Here is a 20142-nt window from a genome sequence, read left to right on the forward strand (position 1 = left end):
TTAATTACTGAAGCAGTTAATTCCGAAATTGCTCAGGTTTGCCAAATGTTATTGTCAGGAGAAACCCAGAGGGTGGGGTGTGGAATGCTAGTCTTAGTGCATTTCACAGTTAGCCTTGCTTGCAATATCATCATCAACCAATCATATTTTCTGAACAATTATCAACTGGGCTGAATTTATATATAAAAAATGAATTTATATATATTTTTTTATTTTAAACTAAAGAGTATGGATATTATTTCTGTTAATTTTATTTAGTAGGTTGTAACATGTAATTGATTTGAGTTCAAGGATATTCCTACTAAGGTGATGAAACTTCTTGAAATTCTGAAACTTTGTTTTGATCTCTATTTCTACATTATTGCAGTCTGATTAAAATCAGATCCTCACTGTCCTTTTTAACGATATGTTGCTCGTAAGTGACATATCGTTAAAAAAGAGCAACGAGGATCTGAGTTTAATCAGATTGTACATTATTGTAACTGTAAACTACATGTTCTCAATTTCACATTGACCTTGGTTTTCCTAATTGGTCTGTTTTTTGTTTTAATTAATTGTCACCTTTATTAAACCATGAAACTGATTATTATAAGTAATTACAAACTTTTAAGGTATAATGTTGATTTTAAGTTAAAGTTTTCAGTGTCCAAAAATTGCAAGATTTTTCTTCTGTTTTTTAAGATGAGCATTTATTTACTAGATATTGTTTTTCCATGAACCTAACAACAATAGAACTATAAAATTAGACTTGGAATATATAATTAGCTGCATGTATTTGCATATTTTCATGCTGCACCATAATTGCAAATCCACAATGATGGGTCTGCATGAGAGGTCTTCATATGTTTTCAAGGCATTTTATGTCTGACTTTGTGAATACTGTATATCTTCCTTACTTTTTTTCAGACCCATGAAGCCACACAAGTAAGATGAAGCTGTTCCTTCTCGTCCTCCTCAGCATTGCTTTCCTCCTTAAGGTCACATGTGATCACCTACCCCAGGGTCAAGGTAACATCCATACAAGACACATGCAGGAAATGATTAAATGATGTCATAAATGATATGCTGTAAATTATATTCATGGTATGATTTGGGTCTGATAAAAAAAAACAGAAACCCTTTCCCCCTGTTTTCTATCGTCAGGATAGGAAAAGGGGGCAGGTTTTGATCAGACTGGTAATGACTGTAGTCGTTGAGAAAAAATTAAGACTTGAGGTAAAATTTTAGAGGGTTATTGTATTTGTAACAGGAAAATTAAACTAAAGGGTCTATGTGCTGTCATAAATTGTAATTTATTTTAAAGGTTAAACAAATTCACTAAGAAAAAAAAATAATAAATGCATGCTGTCATGAATGATTTGCACCAGAAAATGCATATAAATCAAAACAAACAAAAGGCTCTTATGGTAAGTTCTTTCTCAGATTAATGTTATCCATTCACAGGTAATGCAATAGAGGTAGGACAATTAAAGAATTCTGAAGTGAACAGTCAAGGTGGAATCCATGACACAGAGGTGAACAGGGTAAAAAATGAACAGAAACTTTCTAAAGAGGGTGTTGCAAGTATGACAAAATCCCCTAAACGCAGGAAAAGGAAAAGACGCCGTAACCAAGGAGGAGCAAATGTTGCAATACCAAAGGTTAGCATTCCAAATGCAGGTGGACTGGTTGCCAAACCAGAAGTAAAGGACCCTGTATTTAATGTGCAGGATATTGTGAAAAAAGCCAAAGAAGACAGTGCTAAAGAAACCACAAAAAATAGAGGCATGCCTCAAGTGAAAATGGTTCAGGATGCTGTACATCCTAAAAATATTGGAGGCATCCCAGTTCAAGTATTCACTGCAGAAGCAAAAAATGTGCCACAAGGTGAGGTAAATAATCAAAATGTTGGAGTAGCAAATCTTGTGAACGTTGGAGGACAGGCAGCCAAACAGAATGATGGCTCGCAAAAGCATGACTCTCAACATGATGAAAAGGTTCAAGAGTCAAAAAATAGTAATGGGAACCAGGTTCCTGGAAATGTTCCGGCAGCCAATCAGAACTCATTTGATCAAGTAGCAAATAATTTAAATAAAGTTCAGCAGGATCTGCATAATGGAAATTTTGATTCATATAACCAAAATCAGCAGCATGTGGAGACATATAATAATAATAATAACATAAATAATAATAATGTGAACAATAATTTCAATGTGAATAACAATAATAATTTTAACAATGCCAACAACAATTTTAATAACTTTAACAACAACAACAATAATGGGTATGTTCAACAGCCAGTAAATGTGGGAAATCAGCAGGGCAGTTCTAGTATGAAAGACAGTTTGAAGATTGTTTGGGACTGGAGTGATTTCCTCATCAACTATGAACAGTATGTCATGCCAGAACAGAAGAACCGCAGGGCACCACAAGCCACTGCAGGAGAGCCATGGCCAATGCCACAGTATTATGTTGCAAAAGCTAACAAGGTGTACAAAATCGACAAAGACAAATTTCGATTTAACATTGTAAAGGAATCTTGTGATATCATAGAGAGAGCAGTAGAACGTTACCGAGACATGATCATCGAGGACACGATTACAGAAATGTACAGCAATCTGCAGCATGCTCAGGGAACCAGTATCCGAGATGTCAACCTCAAATACAACGATGATATCTATATCAAGGCTTCATCTATCTCTGTTGTCAATGTCAAAATACGACGTCCATGCACCAAGTTCCCCAGTGATCAGATGGATGAGTCCTGTAAGTAAAGTAAAACCTATCTGATAAAGAGATAAAAAACCATGTTACAGTAGGCTTATAAGTGAAATCCTATCAATACATTAATTAGATTTTAATCTAGTTCTCTGCTTGCAAGTTCATGGAATCAATATTCACAAGTTAGAAATTGGGGGATATGTTCTCAGATTGTGAAGCAAAAACTGTATCTGTATATTGACATTTGTTAGTCTGTCTGTCTATTCAACAACTATGTGAACTGATATGTTTATGGTGGTGTGGGTGGCCTATTCATAGGAAAATCATCAAACTTCACATTAAACAAAAAGTATTCAAGTTTATATTTTTAAATGCCATATCAAAGTTTGCATTGACCTTGACTTTTGACCTTGAAGTTGATAACTGAATTTTTTTTTACATTTGTAGAGAATGGCCCTTTCTTTATCATTATACATGTATTCTATTTTCCCATGTCAAGTAATTGAAGTAAAATCCATTTGAGCTATTTTTATTGCTGCCATTTTAAATAAGCTTAGCTTTGACTTGACCTTGAGATTGGTGAATAAAGCATGTTTATCTCTTGAAGGTAACATACTATGATGATCTCATTTAACTTTATAGACAAGTATATCAGGATGAAATGTTTCAAATACCACTAATTGGGTTCATCTTGACCATGACCTTTGACCAATTAATACTACATATATTATGTCATGAAGATGATTCCCATGTGTAATGAGTGACATATAATTTCACCAATAAGTATGGCAAGATAAGACTGGTATGGACCACTACTAGAATTTATTCACTCTAGTCTCAACATTTGACCTCACTATGTTTGTCTCTATTGTTGATGACAAATTCTTATTACTGTCTTATAATTTACACGAAAGTAAAATCCCCCCCCCCCCCCATCTCTGGAGCTCTATAATGACTTTTGACAATAAAACTGGTAATTGATGGGCATTAATCCCTGTTCTAAGTATTAAACAAACACACTTAAAGTGTTGTTTTCAAATTTCTTGCTTCTAGATAAATTGGGATGTAATTTTTAATTACAAAGTTTTATGAAGTTTTCTGTTAAAAGTGCACACTGGAGTGAAGAAAATTTAAATGATGCACATCATATAAAAATGACAATGAAAGTGACAAGTTTGGAGATATTCATATTATTTGAATTCGTCTGCCTGTTGTAAGTTTTGTCATTTAAAAGACATTATGATAATAATTCTGTAGGATATATTTACACAGAGGTGCATGAATAGTGCAGCTATATTGATAATCCCAGTACTTTCTATATATAGCTGTTAACATGGTAGACAAGTTTTTACACACAACAATCCATTTAGGCTTGTGTACAGAATCTCTGATATAAGTTAGTTTTTAAATCCCCATTGAGGTGCATTGTAGTTATCAATACTTATGTATAGAGTAGGGATTGTACTCTCATTGATTCAGGTCGTCCTCCATCTGCCACTACTAATACATGTACATATCAGCCCTGAGAGACTGTCACGCAAAGGGATGCTTCCCTTTTTGTGAGATTATGTAACCATTTAGAAGCAACGGTATAGGACACTTTTTAATAATGTTTAGATCAATTTGACATGTGAATAGAGACTTTTGTATGCAGAGCTAAATCTAAAATTAAATTATGAGTCCACATCATTAGAACATTATCTTGATTATATATAATTGTTGACTTAATGCATGTTGGAGGTTTTCATATTTCGATGCTTTTTGTCCTGTTATAAACCATTAAATTTGTCATATATTTTGAGTCAGGATGATTAACTACATGGATATTTTTCTCTAATGATCATTAATCAATGTAATGATTGATTTGATAAATCTCTGTACCATGGCAAAACATGTATACCAAACTGACTTTTTACCTACTGCATCTTACTCAGTAGCTGATGTAGAGACTTTGGTATTCATCTCTCAATGTATGGAGTGACACACATACCTGCTGTTGATCTATGCATCATATTTACCCATCAAGTGTCATATTTCAAATATGTTTGAATCTATAATGTTTTACATATTTTAACAGAGAAACTTCTACTTTCTTCTTTAATACTAATAATTTTTAAGGTCATATGAATGTAAAATTAGCATTTAAAGAAATAATATATGCAAATCCTTATTTTATTTCAAAACTCGATTTGAACTTTGCCAGTCAATTAAATAGCATTTTCTAGAGAAAGCTGCTATACAAAATACTTAAGTTAGCCATCTGGCAGCATTATGTCACAGTCCTCATTATAAAGGGTGTTCTACTGTTTTACTTACAACTATTTATAGATCGTAATAGACAACCATACAGATCATATATATATATATGATTTTATCTTGAGCTCATAATACATGGCATCAGGTTGTATCATCTAAGGTCTTTACATCTTGTGCCATTATGACCCTGTGACCCATGACCTTTGACTTAGATAATTGTTTATTGAGCAGGAGAGCCTATGAATGCCAAATTCATTATTAAAAATTTTAACCTAATCTAATGTTATTTGGCATATGGATATCACTATAAGATGATTTGAATTACCAACATATAACCTTGAGTATTTAGATGAATTATGACTTTTTTTTGAAAGAATATTTGATCAATTCACTAAGGTTAATGATGCTTGGCATATTGGTTTATCATCAAATTAAAGGTGATATGTCATGATCAACATGTGCCTTTGTCTTCAAACTCAAAGTTAATTTGGCAAGAAATATTGGCAGGATTAAAACTTTTTTTATCTCTGAATCCTGTAGGTTTGTGATTTTTGTGATTAAAAGAATTTGTTATATGCTAGTATGACCTCTGTATGACTTTGAATTTTGATGTAATTTAATGAGGATATTTTTTTGTATACAAAACAATAGTATCAATATTTGACATTTCAGATGATGTTTTTGTAAAGAAAACAGGATCTTACATTTGGGCCAATGAAGTTTGGGGTGCTCTTAGAGGACTGGAGACCTTTAGTCAACTGGTTTTTAGAGGAACTGATAATGTTGTAAGTATCCTGACTGCCACAGCCACTGTTTATGGTGTCAGATAATGTTGTATTATGTATTCTGACTGCCACAGCCACTGTTTATGGTGTCAGAAAATGTTGTATTAAGTATTCTGACTGCCACAGCCACTGTTTATGGTGTCAGATAATGTTGTATTATGTATTCTGACTGCCACAGCCACTGTTCAGGGTGTCAGGTAAATCCTGATTGCCACAGCCACTGTTCAGGGTGTCAGATAATGTTGTATTAAGTATCCTAAATGCCACAGCCACTGTTCAGGGTGATATGACTGCTACAGCTAATGTTCAGGGTGATAGCTAATGTTGTGATGGTAGATAATATTGTAAGTATCATGGCTGCTATAACTGCTGTTCAGGATAGTAGATAATGTTCCAAGTATCCTGGCTGCCACATCAGCTGTTCTAGGAGAGAAAGTATTCTGTTTCTATAGCTTTTTATTTTAGAGTGGCAGCTAGTGTATTGCATCTGCCACTTTTGGCAGGGAATACCTACTGGCTGTCCCAGCTGCTGTTTAGAGTAACACTGTTTTATTGACTCTACATTTGACATATCCTCTAATACAAGTTAAACATATGGCTTTCTAGTATTTATAGTTTTATTCAGTATAATTAAGACTTAAAACTTGAGAGATCAAAATGGTTTTATATGTTGGGACATCTTTTTTTTGTGAATTCTGTGTATTTTAATTCATACTTGTCTAGAATGATTAGTTGCTTTGAAGTCAATGATTACTTTTTTTCACCCATTTGTCTCAAACAGAACATTTAAGTAAAAAAAATTAATATTCTCAAGAACATTTTAAAATCTTTTAAGCAATATTTCTTGACTCATGTTATTGAGATTTCATATTATAATGCATAGTGTAGTATCAAAAGTTTTGATAAGTCATTTAGCTCAATACCAGCATTGTTCATTCAATCTGGAAATAAATAAAAGGAAATCTGTACCTCTAAAGACTTAGTATAGAAAATGAGAGAGTTCTGGATTTCTGAAAAAAAAGGTCTGCAGGACTCTTATGTTAGGTTTTCAGATGAGTAAACATGTGGTTATCAAAGTAATTCAGCTCTTAGAAATTCACAGTTCATGTATGATCCATACTACCAGAAATATCCATTAGCTTCCTAACTTAGCAAAGAAGTGCATGATTACTACAATCAAGTCTTAGAGAGGCCAAATTTAGGATAGAGTAAGAGAAAATTAGATTGATTTGGATTACTTGAAGCAAAAATTGCTACATCAAACGAACCTGATTTCTGATACCCTGCACCAGTACAATGAAGTCACCTTAACAAAACAATACATAATTGATAGACCAAAAGCCTTTGGAAAGATCAAATTTAGGCTAAAGAATAGGAAAATTGCTATAAATTACTGTAATTTTTGGGGCCTTGGATATCGGCCCGGGTAGCTCAGTCGGTAGAGCCGTTGACCACACCTGGACTTGCAGGTGAAAGTCCTGCCAGGGGCTAATAAGAACTTGGGTTGTGTCTTCGAGGGTGAAGACAATTTAAGGAGGAAGAAATGTAATGGTTTGGGCCGTGGATATCGGCCTGGGTAGCTCAGTCGGTAGAGCACTTGACTAGTGATGCAGGGGCCCTGGGTTTGATTCATACATTTTCTCCTTTCCTGTAACATTACTATTTACTTTACACAAAAATTGATTTTACCTAATAAACCTGATTTTTAATTTTCTTATTTCTGATATCATGTTGTTCTTTTAGTTAGCAAACCATGCATATTTAATTCACTTATAAGGCCCTGGAGAAGTTTAAAGATTTGGGACAAAGTTGTTTAGATGGTAACCATCTCAAAGTGTCCCACTTTAAGCAAAGGACATTAAGATGAAAGATAGTTCTGAAGGGCTGTAATTCTGAGATTTGAGTGGGATTTGAATACAGAAAGATGAATATATGTACATCTTACAAGGACTTTCCACAAAAGTCTTGACTTTTCACTTGGTTTAAATGCTGCACAGTCTTTATCCAAGGACACTCTTTGGGTGATGTTTGAGCCAGATGGGGCCAATTGGAGATTAAATGTTCAGGAAAATAATTATACAGAGATTTGCTATAACCTTGACCACTAACCTAGAACCTTGGGTAAAGGACACTGCACACCCTATAGCCACATGTACTCTATGGGTGAAGTTTGAGCCAGGTAGGGCCAAAGGGAGAGAAAATATTCCCGTATCTTTAATCTGGAAAATTGGTTCAAATTTGGTCAATGCACACCCTCTACCCACGGGTATTCTGTGGATGAGTTTGAGCCCAACTGGGCCAAATGGAGAGAAAGTATTCTCTGAACAAGGATCTTACATAGAGAGATTTTTTTACCTTGACCTTTGATCCAGAAAATTGGCTCAAGGTTACTGCACACCATTTACCCATGGGCACTCTATGGGTGAAGTTTGAGCCCGACCGGGCCAAGGGAGAGAAAATACACTCTAGACAAATGTAAGTGGAAGACAAATGGACAGACTGTTCACTCTGATACCAATATCAGCCAAGGCCTGAGGGCTGATATTGGTCAAGAGCTGATACTGGATGTGATATGGAAGGGTATGTTTTATCATGTTTATTACATACTTAGTAATAAAATACAGTCCTGCAGATCCATATCAGCCCTGCAGGATCCGTATCTGCCCTGGAAGCTGATATGGCTATTGTGACATCAGGCACACATGTATATGCAAGAAAATTGTATCTGGATGCTTTACATATCCAGACAATTTTGACATGGAACCAAAGCATCCTTTCTTGATTATGCATGTATTAATTATCTAAGAATTATAGAACAGCTGTGTGTTTTTAGCAGGATATGATAGGCAGTGTCAACTGTCCAAGAAGTTTACTTTTTAAAAGAACTTTATAAATAATTGATTTGTTTTTTATTTCAGCTGTATATCAAAGACACGGTAATAAATGATTACCCACGATTCTCTCACCGAGGCCTTCTGGTTGATTCTTCACGACATTTCATCTTCAAAGAAGTTATCTATGATATACTGGTAAGTATAGTCCTGTATTTCATGAATTCCTAAAGATGAATTCACCACCTGCTACTAAGAGTTATTTTACAGAAAATTAAACTTTTCAATGTCAAATTGAATTGCATCGTACATTTTTTTGTTCTACTTACCTTGTATTTCAGCATTTAATTAATTTAAGAAAATCAGATTTAATTTGTTCGTTTCTTATGATACAGAATTACCCTGTATGAATTTGGGGAAATATAAGAATTTTAAGACGCATTTACCTAGAAGACAGAAAACATGGGTATTTAAAAAAATCGAAATTTGAACAATCCCCTTAATGCATTAGATTTTGAAATTAGTTTTATACTTCAAAGCATTCTTGTTAAGAGGAATATGTATCACTTTTTTGTTTTGAACAATGAGGAAATTGATTATAAATACTTGTATGAGTGGAGAGAAGAAATTCTATAGATCTGTAAATTATGTCTTGGTGCACCTAAGGCTTTTGAAATGAACAGAATTTCTTGAATTATTCATACAAGTTAAATATAAACATGTCTTTTGTCCTGTAATGCACTGTGCTCTCTGAATTTTTCTGTTTTTTCAGACTTTTATTTTCAATTCTGTTTTTGTCAAATCTTGCATTTCTTTCTTTGAATATCCTGTTAACAATAAGTATGCATTATTTAACATTTATGTGAATATTGAATTGGAGTGCCCAGCAAAATCGTGAGTAGATATCATAGTTACGCATAGTTAAGAAGGCAATAAGATCCTATACAGTTAAACACACTGAGAGATAACCAAACGTGAAACGTTAGCCAAAAATTGAATGGCAGAAATGAATTAATTTGATCATTGGCAGAGGGGTCCAAGTAGAAGTAAAAAATTGTTTTGGCAAAAGATTTTTAATTATCTGATACTGATAATGCAGAGGTAATAATAAGCGTACTATAGATGTAAATTAAATCATTGACGATCCAATAAAGTGTGAGGAAAGTCGTATGTAATGTGTAATTTCTTACATGAACGGAAAGCCATAATGAAGGCAACAAAAGGGCCCTACAGAGATTTACAAAAGAGCAAACTTGCACAAAGCTGGTTTTATTCTTATCCTGATTAACTTTTTCTGCCAATGAGAAACATGGATTGTGTAGACATATAAAGTCTGACTAGTCAATGCTTCAGGGATTTATTTAATAGATTTTATTGAATACCAAGGCAATAGATAAATTTTATGTGGCCCCAAGTTTTATGTTTGCCAGTACTTTCATCAAAATCTAATTTTCCTTGCTAGACTGTATTATCATGTTTTGTGACTTTAAGATTGAACAAAGTTGCATAACATTTTATCTTTTACATAAGAAGCAGATCTAGGGGGTTTCATTGTGTGTAAGCATCATGTTTAAACTAATAGATATCAGATTATCACTAAACCCAGGGTCCTTTCTTGTGACCTCATAAAGAATTAATATAGAAAAAATTAAAAAAAATTAGATTAAAAGCCAGACTTTGATACAGTATAAAAATCGATTCCACCCTTCAACAAGAGCAGCTCTAGTTACAACTTTCACTGGGTCCTATAAAAGATTGTAGACCTGTGATGTTTTAACATGTTTACCCCCTGTATTCTGTAGGTATCATTTTATTCTCGCTCTTTGTGATGTACATTAGTGTACACGGAGGATAGAATAAATAATTAAGCATTAAAATAACAGATCCCATTTGAAAAAAGCATTTCTCTCCATATTACCTAAGTACATGTACATTATTGTATGACATAAAACAGCCCATGATAGAGTATTTAAAAAATGTTAAAACCATTAAAATTAAGTAAGAATGTGATTTAAAGAAATCTCCCATAGGTTAGTACCAGTAATTGGATATGATTTTTAATCCATCTTCTTGTGTTTTCTCCCCTCACAAAATGCTCTTTTTTTTGTTTGATAAACAAGTTGTCCATATCCCCTCACAAAAAATGGGAGATCTTAGTTTATATATAATGTATACTGGTAAAAATTGCTGACTAGAATAATCCATACCATAGCATTAATTGTGTTACAGCCATAACTTTCTTACCACATCATGGAGTAAACATTTTGTGAATTGTATCATTTACCTTATAATGTTAATACTTCAAAACTATGCGTAGTTTTCCTGGCATTCACATATTATCTACTGATATTTATGTCTCAGTGTCACTGAATACTTTCTAAGGCTGCAGTCAAAAGGGTAAAAACATCTCTTTTTGTGGAAAAGGATTATGTATACAGGGTTATTTTTGCTCCATATTATTTTCTTCCTATCATCAAGCTAATGATTTAATTTGTCCCATTTTAAATTCACCCAGACACAATTTTGTTTTAAAGATATTTTTTATCTTCTTTGAATTCACCCTGTTTTAAATTTGCCTACTTAAGATGAGGATGAAAGGGGCAAAAATAAAACAAGGATGAAAAATCCTCTGTTTACAGTACTAGAAGTTAAAGTCTTACAAGTCTGTTAATTAAAGTCCCACAAGTCAAAAGGGATTGTGAATTTGGAGCAGAAATCATTTATTCTTGCTTTGTCATTATCAGAAGCATTCACAGATTATTGTATATATGGATCACCTTTCTTTATGATATAGTTTGCATAAATTTTCATCATTGATGTGGTGAGAAATCTAATTTACGTAGAAGATGCAATGTCATGTGCAAGAATGACATTTTGCATTTTTATTGGCAGTAGTTCAGATAGAATCTGGGATTGACACATCATTTTAATTGAACTGAACTAGTTGAATTTATACACAAAAATTTCTGATACTAATTAGTCTGTGCTATTCCCCTGTATTTTATATATAAATAGCCTCGTTCCTAGTAAAATGCTGTAGAATAAATTTGTTCTATGAGACATTAGTGCAGTCCTGTACATCATCTCGTGATTCTGTTGTCTAAGTACTTCCTTATTGCTATGCTGCTCCCCTGATAAGCTTGGTACTTTACCGCATTAATGTCCAAAGTTGTCTTACTCTTAAGTGTCTAGGTACTAACGGTATTTTATATTCCCATATAGAGCTGAGTGTCTGTTTTTTTTTTTTTCAGTGTTTTTTTTTTTTTTAGGCAAATACTTTAAAGGATTGATTCTGGTTTGTTATTAATGGATCCTGGCTTTAGCTGGCCTGGTTGATCAATCACGTCACACATTATCTGTGGCATTTTCTGTTGTCTCAATCCTTTTATTCTCTCTGATTATACACACTGATTGCCATCTTTAAACACTTAATGCCATTGTAACACAGTATTGATACAGGGTAATATCAAATAAATCCTATTGAGAGAAAAAAAAAATAGTTTTGTTTGACAACACAAATTATTACTACATCAGTCTTTACATAATACAATATTTGTTGCATGATCCAATATTATTATTAAAGTGCAAGAATTAAAAAATGAAGAATTCAAACTGAAATTACAAAATCTGATGTGGAATGCCAGGAAATTAAATCAGAAAAAATAGATTCTTTACAAATGGAATCAAGCATTCCAGTTTCATTGTTTCAGAATAAGTTCCTGTTATATGCTTAAGGACAGATGATACAAACAAACTTTTATTAAAAATCATGAAAATAACAACTATCATGTTTGTATAAGTAAAATGAATAAGTTAAACCACATAGATTTTAAATTTTTTTTTGTTCAAAGTTTCACAATGATTAAAGTGACAGAAAGTTGTATAGATTAATTAGGATGGTTGCAGAAAGGTAGAATTTTAAACATCCTAAAAAGTTTACAATTTCTTAATGTTTTAGAAATTTAATTTTCACACCATTTACAACCAAAATAGATGCAAAAATATACACCAATCCATGCATCCATATATTTTTTTTTTCTTTTTTGGCATCATCTGACCTTAAATTGTACTTTCTTAGAAACATAATTGAGGTGAAGTGTGAAAAGGATAGCACACTTCTTCATACTTTTCTATATGTACAAATCCTCTACACACTTAAGTACAATATACCTCTTATTTTATTTGAAAAAAATTATTTTTTTTTTTTATCTTTGTTTATGTTATTTGGTTTCTTTGATTTCCAGGAGGGACTGGCACAGAACAAAATGAATGTGATGCATTGGCATATAGTGGATGATCAGTCCTTCCCAATACCAGAGTAAAACCTTCCCTGAACTAAGTGAAAAGGTAAATATTACAGCCAAGACAATGAAACCTTCACTGAACTGGCAATACCATAATTATTATAGGCATGCAGACAGTGAAACCTTCCTTAATGTCAATGAAAAGGTGAATGTTACAGCTAAGACAGTAAAACCTTCAAAGAACTCCATGAAAAGTTCCTTGTTACAGCTAAAACACTTTAAAAAAACTTTCACAAATTCAGGAAAACGGTAATTGTTATAGCTAAGACCGTAAAACCTTCCATGATTCCATTGAACAGGATATTTTTACAGCAAGACTGTAAAACCTTCCCTTAACTTAGCAATATTACAACTAAAACAGTTTAAAAGTTACATGTAAATGGAAGAGGTACCTCCAAGTTTTTGTTGGGTCTTAACCCCTTCAAGGATATCTTGCTCATCCTTGTGTACCATCAACTTTCCTTATTTAGATGTGTGTTAAAACTGTGTTTAGACTCAGGTTAGTGCAGTAAGAAAGAATTCTTAGTCTGATTACTGTGTGTCATGACACATGATATTATAGAAATCACGTTGGTAAATACCTCAGACATCAAATTTGTAAAATTATAACTAACAAGAGTTGAACTCAGAGCAGAGAAACAAGAGAGAAACAGGATGTTATGAGCTACAAGGAAGATATATAACCTAGCTAGAAAGACTCATTGAATTTGCACTTCCTTCTTATGTTAATCAGACATTAATAACACTTCTTTGCCCATATTATTTTAAAAGAAGTATGTAAATTGTTTTCATTTTTTGTACACATAAAAGATGCAGTTTAGGGAAAATTGGTGACAATTCATCATCTGGAACATATATATATAGAGAGAGAGAGAAAGAGAGTAAGAGATAGTACATGTATTTGGACTTTTGACACAAAGCTCCCATGAAAATGAACTGATATGAATGGATTTTTCTTACGTTAGATATACATCTCCAAAGATTTTATCATTTTTCATAGCAAATATCAGATATGAGGTTCATTTTGATCAATTCATTATCTGTTGAAGAATTAATGGATCCTTGTATAGTATGAAGATGTTTGACTTCAAGAACTCGTATTATGTAAATTCCAAGACAGATATTTTTTCTCAATACATGTACTTCGGAGATGAATCTCTGGAAATATTATAACTCTGATTAGTAGAAATCATATAAGCTTATTTTATGGATGAGGTACCCCTTTCTTAAAAAAGAAGAGAATAAGAAAATCCAAGCCCAAAGAGGAAAGATTTTTCTTTGTGTATTATTTTTCTATTACATGTAAATGTCTAGATAGAAAGGGATAGTACTGGTACCATGTCTTCTTTTTTTTTTTTTTTGGGGGGGGGGGGGGAAAGGGGAAAGTATTTCTATTCTGTCAGAATCAGTATTAAATCGTCTACAGCTTGAGGTCATGTTTTTCAAAGGGTAGTAAGCACACAACACCATGTTAACACCTAGTAAGAGTTAAACATCTTCCAAAAAAAACCAGACCCTTATCTATTAGAAACAGACTGCATGTAGTGTTAACCTTTAGCTGGGACTGATGCATATAAACTTGTGGCATCAATTTTTTTTATTTATTTATTTTTTTTTTGTCTTTTATAGGATGGGGAGGGGAGAATTTCTTATGCTTGTTTGTTTTTTAATTTTTTTAATTGTTTGAAATGTTCTTATTCAGAAGCATCCTTCATTTTTAATATATAAATATTTTACAATTCTGAATAATTTATTAAAGTCTCAAGGGGAAAAAAAACCCATTGATTACTATGTTTGATTTAACAATAAATGGGGACCATGATTATATTCTATAGCTTGCATAATTGATAATGTGTTTTGATAGGGTGCCTATCATCCCAGCTTTACATACACCCCTGAGGATATCGCTGATATAATTGAGTATGCCAGGATGAGGGGAATACGAGTGATGCCGGAATTCGATACCCCAGGTACTGATCAATACTCTGCTTGACAGCAAAAGAAAAATATTAATTATGAATAGAATATGTCTCACAATGCAAATTAATCTTGTCTGACCATTTTCAGGACAATTTTTGTTCTGTATTTTATGAAAATCAGCAAATTCATAGATGAAAGTTGAGAAAATAAAACATAATATAACTTGATCATAGCAAACCATAGAGCACCATCAGAATGACTACTAGTAGATTCAGAGAATATTATTTTGTTATACCAAATATGAACTATAGATCATCATTATTAGTTTTGACATGTTTAAGTGTCTGTTGATTTATCAAAATATAAATTTTTACTAGCTTCCATACCATGCAAATAGAACTGCTCATCCATTCTTCAAATCTCAAATATTTACTAATTTCCAATGTAAATACATGTACAGTAAACATGGAATTTTTACATGGAGGAAATTTTTATGAATTTTACAATAAAGTTGAGTTTCACAAAATTTATTACCTTGCAAATCCAAATTGCTTAAGTACGGTTAAAAAAAGGCAAACCAACACATCATGAATTCTTTATCTTTTGAAAAAATAACCCCCATGCAAACACTTTTTATTGTAACATGGAAATTGCAAAATTAATATCCACAGTAGTCAAACCAGCTGCAATAATGTAGCCCTCTCCGATATTTTTTATCTGATGTTTTCAGGAGAGGTCTAGCCCTCCCCCCCCCCCCCAAAAAAAAGGAGAGGGCTACATTATTGCAGATAGTAAAACCATTACAATTGTGGGGGATCCTGTTTATAGAGGGGTGGAAATGATCACAATGTTGGGCAGAATTTTTGAATAGTATCTTGTTTGATAGATATCAACACTCTGTGTCCTTAGTTTAATCACAGAAAGTTTTGCTTTATATCACTTGTACATTGATTTACAGGACACACCTACTCCTGGGGCCTGAGTCACCCTGAACACCTTACTCAGTGCTATCAGGGAGCCCATCCCGTCAGTGGTTACCTAGGTCCACTAGATCCCAGCAAAAACAGCACCTACCGCTTCCTTAAAACATTCTTTAATGAGGTGCTACACACCTTTCCTGAGCAGTACATACACCTTGGAGGTGACGAGGTCCCAATGACATGCTGGTTAGTTCTCTCATTCTTAAATCTGCAAACAATGTCATACTTTCTTGTACATGAGCCATTTAATTTGTGATAAATATTTCCTTACTTAGACTGGCTTTGATCATTTGTTCTGAATGCTTTAGGTCCTCTAATCCAGAAGTCTTGAAGTTGCTGAATCAGTTGAATGGTAAGCCCAATGAACCCATCAATCTTCAGAATGTGGACCCCTATATGTACAGTTATGATATCCGCAAAGTCTTGGAGTATTATGAACAAAGGTAAGTGTTCAAATCAGCATACTTTGTTGATTAACATAAAAATCAGTACAGATTTTATAAACTTGATCATATTACACATTTAATATAAATATGTTTCAAGAATGAAAAATAGAAAAGTATTAGTGTATTGTTAATGCAAACTTAAAGGTGATAATTAATTAATAATAATTATTGAGTAACTGTGTTCTATAGATTGACCCAGGACTTGAAGGACATAGGAAGAAACAGGAAAAATGGAGTTCGAATGGTCATGTGGCAGGAGATAATGAATAACAATATACAGGTAAGTAATGACACAGAGAGATCAAATAACAGGAGATGATGAATGACAATATTCAGGTAATGACACAGAGAGATCAAATAACAGAAGATAATGAATAACAACATACAGGTAATGACATAGAGAGATCAAATAACAGGAGATAATGAATAACAACATACAGGTAATGACACAGAGAGATCAAATAACAGAAGATAATGAATAACAACATTCAGGTAATGACACAGAGAGATCAAATAAAAGGGAATTATGAACAACAACATACAGGTAAGTCATGACAGAGAGATCAAATAACAGGAGATAATGAATAACAACATACAAGTAAGTCATGACACAGAGAGATCAAATAACAGGAGATAATGAATAACAATATACAGGTAAGTCATAACACAGAGAGATCAAATAACAGGAGATAATGAATAACAACATACAGGTAAGTCATAACACAGGGAGATCAAATAACAGGAGATAATGAATAACAACATACAAGTAAGTCATAACACAGAGAGATCAAATAACAGGAGATAATGAATAACAACATACAGGTAATGACACAGAGAGATCAAATAACAGGAAATAATGAATAACAACATAAACTCTGTGTTTAATTAGAGGAGTATTCAGACGCTTTGTTTTCTTTTCAGCTTCCTAATGACACAATTATCCAGATCTGGCAGGGTGATATGGGGGATGTTCAGAGGGCAATAGACATGGGATATAATGCCCTATATTCTACATGCTGGTATTTGGACCTCATTGAATATGGCACTAAATGGCCCAAGTACTACAACTGTGATCCAGCAGACACCTCCATGGGTAAGGATTTCCCTCCTGTAAACTACAACCTGTTATTGGATGTGAATAATGATAAATAGAATAATGAATCTAGGAGAGTAATGGTAAATCTTAACCTAACAGATTTTCTTTCTTTTATATTGTTAAGGTCCCCGTTTCTTGTGGTAAAGACTGATATTTTTTGTTTTGAAATTGTCCAGGTTATCAAATTGATGAAAAGAAAGTTTTGGGAGGTGAAGCTGCTCTTTGGGCAGAGTACATTGACAATGAAAATCTAATGACAACATTATGGTAAGTTTTTGAAAAGAAATCCTCCACCCAAGGGTCATAGTGCCTCTATGTACATGTATTCAGTGTTTCTGAATTCTCCAAATATAACTTTTTACTGAGCACGTTTCTGTGTTTTCATCTTTGCTTTAAATATATGTAATATTTAGGGATATAAACACTGTTTATACATTTTCATTTTTATATATTACACAGGCCTCGAGCTTCGGCTGCAGCAGAGAGATTATGGAGCAGTAAAGATGTCCGTGATGTGGAGGCAGCTGGTCGGAGGCTACAGGAACACCGCTGTCGAATGCTGAGGTGAGAACTTTAAACATGTTATTCACCATTGTAATCAAACTTATTAATCAAAGATTGTGTATTTCAAGGACACTAGTTTTTACCATTAACTATAAAATCATTTGTTTTTCATGCTACATTTATGATAATTTAGTCCACTGAAATAAATTGTTGCCTTCTTCATGAAGGTAAGGCTTTGTGATTTCAAACATATACCTAACTCAGACTCTTGAGTTTGTTTGAGGTATATAATCGCAACGCCTTAATATTGTAAAGATAGCATTTGTGTATTTAGAAGAGATTTTAGATGTAATTTTTAATGATAAACATTTAATTATACATGTAATTATAATAATGTTTCAGTCGTGGCCTGGCTGTTGGACAGATCAGTGGACCAGATTATTGCTTAAGGCGAGGCCATCGCAGAGATGGGAATCGGGCCCACAACTGCACGGGCGACCGATGTAACCTGGTACAGATTGAAAAGTTTAATTTTCATGTTCAGCAGCGCGGCCGCAGTATGGCAGAGTGCAATCAAGTAAGACCCAGTTCAGTTGCACCTGCACTTCTCCTGCCCGTGTGATAGTGTCATACCATTACTACTCAGAACTAACTGTTATTAGACGACTAACTCTGAAATATATATAGGGGGTTGTTGTAGGATATTGGAGGGATTTCTCACTGTCAGACTTACCTCTCCTGAATCACTGGGATGGTTTATTATTCTCACTCTTTACCTCCTTCCATCTTTATTTCTGTAGAAAACTCTACGTCTTTTATATGATTTACTCTGGCAGTAAAACTTGATGGGGAAGGCCTTTTTTGCTGATTATGTTACTTGACTGTGATTGATCAACAAAGATCATTTTTAGTCCATTCAGTAAAATATGGGCATTTAAAATGACAGAAATATAAATGTGTCTGTATTAAGTGTCATGTATAGATTCCTCACTCTTTGTTGAGCCCTAAACTAATCTATTACTTTCATGCACAGAGTGAATTTAAAACCACATATAACAATATTACTTTGAACTGTGTTTGTTTCAATAAAAAGCCCCAAGAGTTAAAACTTGCTAAATTGTACCCAAAGGATAAAATTTTCAGCCATGCTATTTTTAACCATTTTATTTTGAACCGTATTATTGTTAAGGCAGATTATATCATTTCAGATAAATACTGTACGTGTACATAAATTGCAGTTTCTGGGTATTGAATGGTTGGGATTTTCATGTGCTACACACGTCCGAGCTGTGTATTGTGTTTATCAATGATTTATTAAGTATTCATGAATTAGTGCATTGTTGTTCAAGCCAAAGCTTCTAAAATATGAAGCCAGCTTTTTTAAGTACCTGTTCACATAACACAGTGTCTGCAGTTATATGGATCTCTTTTTCAGATGCTGGCCCAGGGAGGGAGTGTAGTGACTGCTTTATTATTAATTCTAGTGCTGGGGGCTGTCATCTTCAGCCTCAAGATGAGTGGAACTAAAATCGTCCAATTGAAGGTCTGTCGAAATCGTAGCATCTTCCTCTCTTTCATTCTTCTCATTGTCATCTACTTCATGTGTTATACGTCACTCTGGATGCAGGTTCAGGAGTTCAAAGGTTCATTTGAAAAGAGAATAAAGTCCTCATATTCCGATCGAAAGTATAGCTAAAGCATTAGACTACTATTATTGTTATTCAATTTTTTCTGAGTTTTGAAATTTTTTTTTTGTGCATATGTTTGATGTGAAGATTTAGATAAGATATTGTGTATTGATTTATTGTGTTTTTTAAAAACAGTTTTTAGAAGTCTGACTATTGGAGATTTTAAAAGTATTTAAAAAAAATCACTGCTCTGATTCAAGTGATCAGTGTTTAACAGTACATGTATGTTAATGGTTTTTATTTAAGACAACAGAAAAACAAGCAATACTATATTATCAATAAGGAGATGAAATTTGTTATGAATGTTGATAAGATTGGAATATTTATTGTGTGGTTTTTTGAGTGTGAGAATTTCATTTTCAAGTGTTCTATCATGTTACAGGTGTGATCTCGAATTAAGAGGAAATTGTTATTAATTATTTGTGTTTGTGTCAGGTATTACAATGTTATCATTAGCCAGTTTAAACAGACTAATGATTGATTAGATAGATCATTTTTATTTGATACTTTTCTCCCCATAGAAAAACTTTCAATTAAAAATTTCTAATCAGTGATGCTAAACATCTGTATTTCTTTAATTGAAATGAGCTTTGTTATTGATACCATTTATACTATAGTTACACAGTAGATAT

General features: G+C 33.2%; 1 pseudogene; it reads left to right on the forward strand.

Moving 5' to 3' along the window:
• Nucleotides 1–19627, forward strand: part of LOC133172306 (uncharacterized) — a 20851-nt pseudogene extending 1224 nt beyond the window's left edge.
• The last annotated feature ends 515 nt before the right edge of the window (nt 19628–20142 follow it).

The sequence above is a fragment of the Saccostrea echinata genome, unplaced genomic scaffold (assembly GCF_033153115.1).
Source record: "Saccostrea echinata isolate AGI-Se365-2 ecotype Australia unplaced genomic scaffold, CSIRO_AGI_Sech_v1 ptg000054l, whole genome shotgun sequence".
NCBI classification, from domain to species: Eukaryota; Metazoa; Mollusca; class Bivalvia; order Ostreida; family Ostreidae; genus Saccostrea; species Saccostrea echinata.